Source organism: Pyxicephalus adspersus, chromosome 3 (assembly GCF_032062135.1).
Source record: "Pyxicephalus adspersus chromosome 3, UCB_Pads_2.0, whole genome shotgun sequence".
Taxonomy (NCBI): Eukaryota; Metazoa; Chordata; class Amphibia; order Anura; family Pyxicephalidae; genus Pyxicephalus; species Pyxicephalus adspersus.
The window spans coordinates 143971873-143983898 of record NC_092860.1 but is presented as its reverse complement, the minus strand read 5'-3'; positions in this window follow the sequence as shown (position 1 = coordinate 143983898).

The following is a 12026-nucleotide window of genomic DNA, read 5'->3' as shown; positions in this document are numbered from 1 at the left end:
TGTATTTCAAAATATAATAATAAATTATAATATAATAAATAATTATAAAAAATAATGAAATGATTTAACAACAAATCAATGTAATTTAAAAATGTTATCAAATCAAAAACACTGAAATTTGTCCAAACAAGGGTGCAATAATATAATAAATAATAATTTAAATTAAATGTAGATTTTGGAAAAAAAATTAAATGTCTAGTAGACATCCCAGGAATGGTAAATTTTGAAGCAGGGTGCTGCACAAAGCCAACATCACAGTCAGGACAGTAGAACCTGGTTTCTTTGCGTTTCTTCCTTCCGCTGTCATCTCTCTTTTTGCAGCAAACCACGCACATCCTTCTAGGTGCTGGCTTTCTCTGGATTGGTGGGATGTATCCAGTGAAGCGACCGCCAGTCAGACCTTGAGGGTTGACAACAGCAAAAGCACGATGTCCAGGTCTATTCATGGCCATAGATGGTGTTTGGTGGTTCTTGACTATGGATTTGGAAACTTTCTAAATAAAGTCAGAATGACTCACAGGCCTGTCACTCTTTTGCTTGTAGGGAATGTAGGCATTCCACAAGCATTGCTCAACAAGATGCCTAAATATCTTCTTGTAGTACTTCCTTAGCTGTTTCATCATCGCTGGGTAGAATGTCATGGCTTGGTCAGCTCTGTCCACACCTCCCATGGTACTATTGTAGTCTATCACCACCTGTGGCTTCACAGTCATATTATTCTTATTTATTTATTATAAAGACAAAGTCCACTTTTAAAAGATATATATACCAAATAATGAATTGCAAAAATCCCTATCAGGGACATCATGTCCACAGCTCTGTACTTTCTCTCCCACAGTGCTAAGGATGCCAGATAAAATTACCCACACCGTGGATACCCACAAATAACACTACCAGATAGAAAAAGCCATTTGTTTCATATTATTCATTTCTGGTTAAATATTATTTTAAAGACTGGTTGATGTACAGACTACCCATTCACTGAAAAGTAATTTTCAATACAGTATTTGCCATATGTGTCCTTGAAAAAGTGGACTTTGTTTTCAAGAAACTGATTGATTATATGATTTTTGGATCTGTGATATATAGTCTAATTTACTCAATCTAGGGTGTATGATGTGTTTTTTAAAAGGAATACAGATTAAATTATGATTGGTTTATATATAATAACATATTAGATAATGCAATAAAAACATATTACTTAAAGCACTTAGCTGTTTTGACTTCATTCCGCAGTTTAACTCATCTAAAACTATCCTAATTAGATTTATTTTGGGTGATTCTGAGACCAGGTCCTCTGTTGCAGCACTCCATCACTCTCCTTATTGGTGAAAAAGCCCTTGCAATGGCTGGGGGTGTGTGTGGGGTCATTGTCTCATTGAAAAATAAAGCATAGTCCAAAGAAAAAAAGGTGGCGGCAGTATAATGCTTTTGGTTGGTTTTCTTCAGCTGGAACTGGGACCTTAGTTAAGGTGGAGGGCAACCAGTCCAATTACCAGTCACTTTTGACCCAAAAACCTCAAGTGTCTTCTTGAAATCTGAAGATGAGTATACATCCCAAGTATACGTTCAAATCAACAAAAGAATGGCTTCACCAGAAGAAAATTTTGTATTGGCTCAGCCAGAGCCCAGGCCTAAATCCAACAGAAAATCTTTGGGGTGATCTGAAGAAGGCTGTGAGGAGATGCCTAACCTGACAGATTTGGAACACTTTTGCAAGGAAGAGTCGGCAAATGTTGCCAAGTCAAGCTGTGCCATGCTGATAGACTCCTACCCAAGCAGACTGAATGCTGTAACTAATTGAAAAGGTGCTTCAACTAAATCATTTAAGGATTTGCACACATATGCAAACAGCTTTTTATACTGTTTTTGTTTGTTTTTTTTTCTTAAAATATTAGTTTTTTTATTTAAATTGTAGAAGTTATAGGTCACAATAAAGCTGGGAAAATCTGAAATGATTTATTGTGGTCTAATTTTTTTACATCACAAAAACCTAGAGGTTTTAGAGGAGTGTGCACACTTTTTAGATCCACTGTATATACACACAAACATAACAACAGAAACTGGTAAAAATCCCAAATTTCATATATGTGGACTGCAAAACCTTTTTGGATTTCATCTATTGGATCTCGGTAAGTACTAAACTGAGGAGGGTAAAGGTGGGTTAGATAAGGTCAACACAGGGGAGGGATAGTGGGCTAAAGGATAGTTAGGGATACACCTATATCTCTAACACTTAAAGGATAGGTAGAGATAACCAGAGTACACTTATCCTTCTAAGATAGTTTAAAACACACATACATTTTTTATAATATTGGTCATCACACCAGGAACCAGGGGGCAGAATCTGGCAGGGCTGGTTGAAGTATAAAAAAAGTTATAGATTACATACAATTGCAGAAGTTCCACATTTCAGTTGCAAAAATACCAAATACCAATGGTTTACAAATAAATTGTTCACCATCACAAATTGAAATATGGATTTATGTTAAAACACACATAGAGTAGGGAGATGAAAAAAAAGTTACGATAGATAGATAGATAGATAGATAGATAGATAGATAGATAGATAGATAGATAATATGTGAAACATAGACTTTTGTGATCAAAGTTTCAGATTTCTAACTAAATAAGCTCAGTGAAGGACACGTATTGTTCAGTGATTCTTGAAGCATCTTCGGTTCTCTATTTCGGAGGAAGTGAAAGTAAAAAGGTTGCAGGTGGAGAAGGTGAAGCGTAAAGAAGCCTAACTTTTATGACTAAACTTTAAGCATGAAAGATGGTACACCCCACAGATGTGTCATCAAGAATCTATTATCGGAGATATTGTTAATATTGCCATACAGCCTGTCCAGCTGATGTCCAGTTGTTCTGGTAAATGGAACCATTATTAGAATTCAGAAGTCTAGGAAATGCAAAAAATTCGCCCTTTCCCCTGGTTATTAGAAAATATAATGCCTGTTTTTCTGGGAGATACTATAACATATGTGCTAGGGTATATGTGTGTCAATGGACTTTTTTTTACTGGTATATACTAAATGAAAGTAAACCCTATGAAGGAGGACAATCAAATTCTTCAGGTCAAAAGAATGTGTCAATGAACTTTAAATAACCTCAGAAGTTGCTACGACTGAATTTATAAAGATGGCATCTGTATCTGGAGTTACCTTACTTCAAAGTTCCACAAACAATGTTCTAGTCCTCTTACCTCCAATACCAAAATGTGACCAGTGGCCATATGTCCTATAATGTGAGTAGGTAATTCATGAGATTGGTCAGTGACTTAAATAGCAGTTTTGGGGAATTGGTCATCATAACCAGACCCATCACAGAGGAAGACTATGGGGAAAAAAATTAAATTGTTGTTTACCCCTCATAAAAAAATACATGAACAAGTCTTCAAGTAAAAATAACCACCTATTTATTTATTTTTTGCTGGATTTTAAAAAAGTGTTTTAACCACCAATTTGAGAACTGTGCCCCAAAAACTGGCTTGAAACTTTTGCTATTATTTTTTAAGTCCCAGATAAAAATGATAAATCCCAGATAATTATTGATAAAGAAACTGTACGGTGTATATGATGTAGCATATAGAGCGAACAGTCCCTATATCAATATATTCCCCTGAAGAAGCCTAGCGAGGCAAAACACATCGGGTTTACAGACTAACACAGTAACTCATTGGATTATAGCTAGAACTATGGCCCTGATTTATTAAAGCTCTCCAAGGCTGGGGAGAATACACTTTGATCAGTGAAGCTGGGTGATCCAGCAAACCTGGATTGGATCTGGTCCAGGATTCAAAACATTTGCTAGCAAATAGCAAAGGATTTTAAGGAATCCATTCAAGGTTTTCTGGATAACCCAGCTTCACTGATCAAAGTGTATTCTCCCCAGCCTTGGAGAGCTTTAGTAAATCAGGGCCTATATGTCTAGTTTATATATTCCAGCCCAGTGAAGTGTTATCTGGACTGGATATATGCATAATAAGCTATGTATGAAAACGAATATGTATCAATACATAACTAATTTTGGCACCTAAGAATCTTGGGAGCCTGAACCTGTTTCTTTCTTTTCTTTATCCTTTTTTAATATTTGAGAGAACATCTTTGGTGCATTCCTGATACTTTTAGGGGGAACCAAGAAGTCTTCTGGATTTCCTGAAGAAGCAGATATAGTTTCCATGAAACGAGTAGAAAATATCTAGAAGTTTTTGAATAACAATACAAGTACTTAATATGTTGATTCATTCTGTTTTTATTACTATGTAATTTTATTCCTATAGTTTACTGCTCTGTGTCCTGTGATTTTTATTCTATTCTGTTCAGTATTGATATTGTTGGGATATGGCAGTTTTTTGATAATATAAGTGAACCAAATGGGAAGATAAATTTGTATCCTTCTTTTGCTTGCAATCACATATATGTAATATACAGTGTGTGAACGTGCGGCAGCAAAATATTCCCCTACTAAAGTTCTGGGCATGTTTACCTGGAATGTTTGGGACTGTGTCCCATGCATCCCCTGCATGCATACCGCAGGCTCTATCTGTTAAATCGTTTTGACTGCTAATGTGTACCCAGCAGAAGTGAATGACAAAATGAAGATATTGTCAGTACAGAAAAATGCAGAAAACAAGACATTGCTGGACAGCTTGGAAAGTGTGTGTTTTATAAATGTATGTATATTTTTCTATTACTGACTAATGTGTAGGCTCTGCTTTATGAATCTTTTTAGGTGGTCATAAGCTGTTTACTGGGGGCAAAACTGGTGTTTCAGAGTTTGGTTGGTGCACTAGTAACATTTCTTGGGAGACCACTGAGTGTTAATAAAAAAGTATGTGCACTAGTATAAGGTATTTCACTCTCCCTGCTTGACTTTTTACACTTTACAAACAATAACTTAGTACATTTTTGTTGTCTACTAAAAAACACTAACAATGTGAGTGGATCCTGACTATGGAGGACTAGACAGACGTGAACTATAATATCACTTTCAAATGGACTGGTCTGTTTTGGAATTTGCCAACTCTAAGATCACATTGCAGACAGCCCTAGCCCTTATATCTTAGATCATCAGGACAATTGTAAATCAGGAAAAATATGGAGTGGGCATTCATTCTTGCAGACTCCATGGGATTCTATATTCTACACATCTGGGAAGGTCAAATGCTGCATTACTTTCTGTTAGCTGGTTCCTACCCCCAACCACACTGCTATGAACTATATTGACGTAAGTCTTGGACAATGGAACCTCAAAGTGTGGTGGGTTATCCAGGCACCCAACACTCATGGAAGTTTCAAGTGCTAAAGAGCCTAGTGGAGGTGTAAAAGTACAAGAGAAGTTGAAGACACGGGTCACTGGAGAGGTCAATATCCAAGGATTTGACAATTTTAAATTCTTAGAGACCTCTAACATACTGTATGCTTTGGGAAAGAAAGCATAGGCAGGATACAAGGGCCACTGGAAAGTTCCTAATGGTTTAGAATCTTTAGAAATCAGATAGGGTCTTTTTTTTATATAAACTGCTAATACTACAAATTTAATATAAATAAAATTCAAATTTATTAATATAATCAATCCACATACAAATACAGTAAAAGATTAACCTGAGAAAAAATTCATACCAGAGAAATTTGCTTCCAGAGTAATCCAATCAAATGTGACTAGACAATCTCCAAAAGTCACTATCACATAACGGTAACTATAAAAAAAAAACCATATAAATGTTTAACATTTAAGACCACACAAATAAATCTTGCACCAGACCACAAAGATAAACTAAGGATTCAGATTCATAAAAAGAGGTGAATTATTCAGCATTGTTTCAGAACATCTGTTTTTCTTATATTTAGTCTTTGGTTCCAGTAACAGTTACACGTGTCCCCACAGCTCAGAGCTCTGGTATTATTCAGTAATAGTTGAGGGTTTTTCCTTCAATGTCAAGTATTTCTTTTAATCATTAAAGAGTAAATAGGCAACATTTTAGTAAACACATTGCTTTGCTGTGTAAGCCAATGTGTATTTTCCACGTATATTAAATCACATCCATTTAATAGTGCAAATATAGTTAAAATTAAAAAAAACAACATATATGATGCAATTTATCACATGCGTTACCAATGCAGTGTTTGTTATCCTGTTCTTTGTAACATTTTAACTGTTTATCCTGCCAGTAGAGCTGCTATTTTTTTTAAATTCCATTAAAAAGGGATTAGTGTAGCATTGTTACCCCCAGAACAGTGTTTCTCAACCAGGGTTCTGTGTGACCCCAATGTTCCTCAAAAGTTTGCTAGGGGTTTCCTGAGCCCCTCTGGATTGTTTAGGTGACACCAATGATCTTTTTGTCTGACATTCTTCCCACTAGACAATAATATGAGGCATTCTTCTCTCTGACCACCACACTAACATACTGTGAGCTTTGGATATAGTAATTATAGAGGTCATCCAATACCTGAAGGGTATTTTTGAGATTGGTCCCCTACATTAAAAAAGTAAAGAACGGCTGACCTAGATTTTATCAACATTTTTAGTGGATGTTGAATAATTGACAAACAATTTGAAGCCCAACTCAGGCTTATATTTCTTGCTGTTACAGCAATAGTCACAGTGTCATACTGTGTTTCTTGAGGAAACCCTCTGAAATAACTTTCAGGTCTTTAGGGATCCCCTACTATAATTACTATATACAAAGCTCACAGTATATTGGTGTGGTGGTCATTGGGAAGAATGTCTCTTACATTGTCAGCCAATTGAAAAATACCACCCTTATAAAAAGCCAAGATCCTTGGCATCAGTAGTAGATGAACTAAGAAGTACAAATAGCTCATTGCTCAAGGAACCACTAGTAACCTCTGGAGGAACCCTGGTTAAGAAACATTGCCCTAGCATATTTTTTGGTGTTCCAGCTTAGATATGTAGGAAACTGAAGATTGTAATACATTGAAACTAGCAATTTAGGAGACTCGGTTTAAAGAATATAGATATATGATTGATATTTAAGGAACATGCAAAAGTGATAAAGAAGACCTTTAAAGTGGTGAGGAGAATTACTGGGGGAAATAATTACTTACCATTATGACAGATATGGTCTATGCCTACCAACTGATAAACGTCCCAAAGTTAGTATAACAGATAGAATTGCTGACCCATAAAAATGACAGCAAAGGAAAATCTTTTTATGTTCCTGTTCACTAGAGGGAGAAAGAACTGTTAGGTAGTACAGGTGTGTCTCAGCACCAAAAAATGATGTCATCAAGCTGTAATTGTTCAGACATTTATGAATCATATCTAAAGGAATTATATTGTAAACCATTTAAAAAAAGGATCTGCAATAGACTGACATTTCTTGACTGACATAAAGATCAGCCCTCTTACTGATTATTGTTACCTTTATACAAGACCAGTTCATACCTCTACATCCTTTAATAGGAGGATTCAAAAGGAAAGAGTCTTCTAACTTAAATCACTGTAAAGAGTTTTTTTTAGTAAGGTATAGACCATTTGCCATGTTTTATTTGTGACTCAACCGAGAAGACTGGTTCTTTCTATCTGTTGTAGAAACCAAGAGGAGAATTCCAAAAATCCCAGACTAAGAGGTACAGAAAATCCTCTAAATATCTCCTAATATAATTTTATGGGAGCAATGGCCGGGTGTTAAAGTTTTAAAGTAAAGACAACAAAGACTGTTGATCCAGGGAACATCCGATTGCCTAATGGGATCAGGAAGGGATTTTTTTTTTTTGCCCTGTTGGAGCAAATTAAACCATTTTTTTTGCCTTCCTCTGGATCACTTAGAAAAGTGAGCTATAACTATAGAAACCACAAAGGAGGTGTTTGGTTTGGCAACATTATTATGTATTAGTAGCATACAAAATACTGTAGTGCTTAAAATATAACCATAATCATATATAAAATACAACTATGAAGGCATTTATCAGTGGTAAAAGATTGAGGGATCCCAGGGGAGCCTAAACTGTGTTAAGGTTTTGGGTTGCCAAGTCTGTTATGTTCAAGAATATAGAAAAAGGAGCAGAGAGAGCCCAGGCTTTTTCAAGGCAAGGTACAATAATGTAGATTTATTATTTTGTGTTCAAAAATTAGCTTTTAACAGAGTCCAACTGAGCACTATTACATAACAAAATTAATTGAGTTTAGTGGTATTTTGAGATTATAAATGGTTACATTCAATATATATAGTACAGTCAAATCCCAAATTCCCAACGCGTTTGCCGTTACGCTTCCTCAGAGGATTTGCTTGAGATAACCATAAGTATCAAACCACTATGTAAATGCGAGAGTAAAAGCATCTGTCAAGTGTCACCGTAACTTTTCCCCAAATTTTGAATTAATGGACCAATAAATTCAAAGGACTCAGAAGTGGTATAAACCATGAATATAATTCATGATCAAACAAGGCTTCAAAGGTATTGAAGAATATGTTGGTTCTTATGAACTGCTTATATTGAGTAATACTGAGAGATGATCTTAGAAACTGCTTGTGTTGAGTAATACTGAGGGATAATCAGTATCATAAATTCAGTGATCAAGAATGATTCACCTTTGATGGCATGTATTTGACAGTCAGATGAGGAAGATCAGAAGTGGTCTAGTGAGAGGAAACCTTGGTGGTATAAGTGGAGTAAAGCACGGGACGTCGCCAGCCAAAGGGAAGGTGTGGCTGGCGGCGTCCCATGCCTTACTCCACTTATACTCTCTCCTCCTTTTTCTATATCATTTATCAGGGCTGTTATGGTATACAAAATGTATAGTTTTCCCCTGATTACCTCGACAGGGTATTCTTAGTCATGAGATACTAGACAGAGTATGCTAAAGCGAGTAGTAATCCAGGTATTATGGTTAGAATAGATGTCATTATAGTCAGTTGCTTGTCACAATTTTGTACATAACCGTGCAATGTCTTTACCCGACGCGTTTCGCCTACTAAGGCTTCCTCGGGGGGTATGTCAAAGATTTTGCGGTCTGTGTAAGTAGTTCTAAAGTGCATAAACAGGCGATAGAGTGGTGTGATATAAATTGACTGCTATGTTTAGAAGAAGTCATATACTACATACCGGTACAAGAATCAGATTTAGGAACACGTAGCTGGGGATAAATGAAGGTTTATCAGATTTTACATAGTACAGGGATCAGTTTTTTTAGGTTGGTTTCAAATAGTAATTCCCTGAAGTTGATTAGTTTTATCTTGCTGGTGCAGCAGAGAGGTGGAGCAGCACAGGAGGAGATGAATACAATTAACTGACTATGATGACATCTATTTAGTCATTAGGCTTGGATTACTACTCGCTTTAAAGTACTCTGTCTAGTATCCCATGACTAAGAATACCCTGATGAAGTGATCAAGAGAAAAATATACTTTTTCTATACTATGACAGCACTGATAAATGCCTTCATGATTGCATTGTATATATGATTATGATTATTTTTTAAAAACACAACTGTATTTTGTATGCTACTAATACATAATAATTTTGCCAAACCAAACACCTCCTTTGTGGTTTCTTTAATCCACGGTACTGACGTTTCTAGGGTTTTCATCTGGGATTTGTTTATTTCCCTAGTAGCATTTATAATTTGCACAGTAATTTAAAAAAACTCAGAATTAATTAGATACAGTACATGACTGATATTTAGGAAACTGTGCAAAAGTGAAATGCTAGTTTTGGATGATAGTAATCTAATAAGTGCTGAGTAGAATAAATGGGAAATCAGTGCCTGCCATTATAACAGATATGGACCATGTCTGCCTACAAAGTGATAAAAATCCACAAGACAGTATACCAGCTAGAAGTGCTGACCCATGAAAATGTCTTTGTGTAGTACAAGGAAACTCTCTTTGTGTTCCTGCTCAATGGAGAGGGAAGAAACAGGTTAAACAGGTGTGTTCTACCATCAGTTATGGCAGGTTAATGGAGGTCACATTAACCCACTGACAATGATGATGATTCAGGGAGAATACGGAAGGGAGATTAACAGAAGGCAACAACTGTACAGAATAAATTTTTTTCCTCTACAGCTGGAAATGCAGAATTAGATCATCAACTGTATCACTAGGGACTGAAGCATGAAAAGGTGTTATCATGTTGCAACTGTTCAGTAATGCATTACTCATCTATGTTGGTACTATATTATAAAACATGGAAATTAAACTAGAAAAAAAGGTAGACTGACCCATCTGATTATAATTATATGAAAGTGACCTAGATTATAGTGTCCCATTTGCTATTTGTTCTGGCTACCATCACCAAGTGTAGAGAATGACAAAATTCCCAGGGTAAGAGGTGTAGAAAAACCCTCCAGTGAATACCTAATATAACATTATGGCATCAAAGGCAGTCCCATATCTACCATAGGAAAATTGTGGGTTAGATCTAGCTATCAATGACTACATTGCTACAACATGTTTTTACTGCAAAAGTCCATTTGGGCCAATTCAGACCAATGTGGTCTAATACCACATATGGTAATGTTGCATATCCAAGTGCATTGCGTATAGGCATCCCATTCCTACTAACACAAGAATAGGCTTAAAATCACATCCATTTATGACAAAGCACACCACATCGCTTTGTAGTGTGTTACCATGTGTGCTGCAACATAGATGGATTTGTGGTGCCTTGGTTTAGTGTTTTGGGGTGCCATTTAAAAAAATGCATTGTAACACATCACATTACTTGCATTGCAATAATCAATAATAAAACATGGGCTATGAAACAAATAACCTTAAAAGAGATCCAATATCACTATGCCAACTTCACTGGTGACTGAACCTTAAATAATTTCAGCCAGGGACAATGCGGATTAGGTAGCCACTAGTTACCTGCAATGAAAGGGAGTAGATAGGTATGGTAAAGTATACAATACAGATGGCAAGTCTGGGAGGTTCAGTATTGTTGTAGACTAGCTAATATTTAGGCATGGTTTGTACTTTAGCAGAAAATTTGCTCACACAGTAGATCTATTATTAATATTCCGGGAGGTACATTAAGGTTGCATTTTTACTGAGCACAGTATTTTAAGGAAATTAGAATTATGATATTAATATAAGACTGATATTTAGGGAAATGCTAAAGTGAAATATTAGTTTTGGGTGAAGGTTGGATTAATATTAAAGTATTGTGAAGAAATACTGTGGAAATCAGTACCCATCATTATGATAGATACAGTCCATGTATGGCTATGAAGTGATAAGAAAACAAAAGAAGATATACAACCTAGAAGTGTTGACCCATGAAAATGTCTATGTGTAGTACAAGGAAACTCTCTTTGTGTTCCTGTTCAGTGGAGAGAGAAGGAACAGTCAGGTTGAACAGGTGTGTTTTAGCATCGGTTATGGCAGGTTAATGGAGGTCAGGTAACCCAATAAAGATGATGATTCACGGAGAATACAGAAGGCAGCAACTGTACAGAATCAGTTTAATTCCTCTACAGCTGGATATGCAGAATTACATAATCAACTGTATCACTAGGGAGTGAAGCATGAAAATATCGTTTTTGAGTTGTAATTGTTCACCCCATTTTTTAAAAAGTGTAACGAAAGAAATTTAAGCTAGATAAACTAAAAAAGCTCCTTGGTTTATTGTGTTTAAAAGATGGGAACAAACTAAATTACATAAAGTGCAATAATGCATATTAAATAATACTTACTGCAACACAAGTCGAAATAGGACCTTATGAATGTTACTGTGCCATCTTTACTGGAGGCTTGTACCCAAATTTCTCATTAATTAGTTATTGTGAATTAGGTACCCACTAGTCACCTGCAATGTAAAGCAGTAGATTGGTCTGGTATAAAATAGTATAGTATACAAATACATACATGAAGCAGATATATCAGACTACAATTCTGGTAGGTTCAATATTATTGTAGGCTACTTTGTTATAAGGCATTGCATCGACTGCAGGACACAAAAGGAAGCCTGTCTTTTGCTCAAGTAGGAGTTTTTGTAATGATAACATTAACGCAATCTGTCTCTAAAACTAATTTTGACAGTCTTGTTCCAATT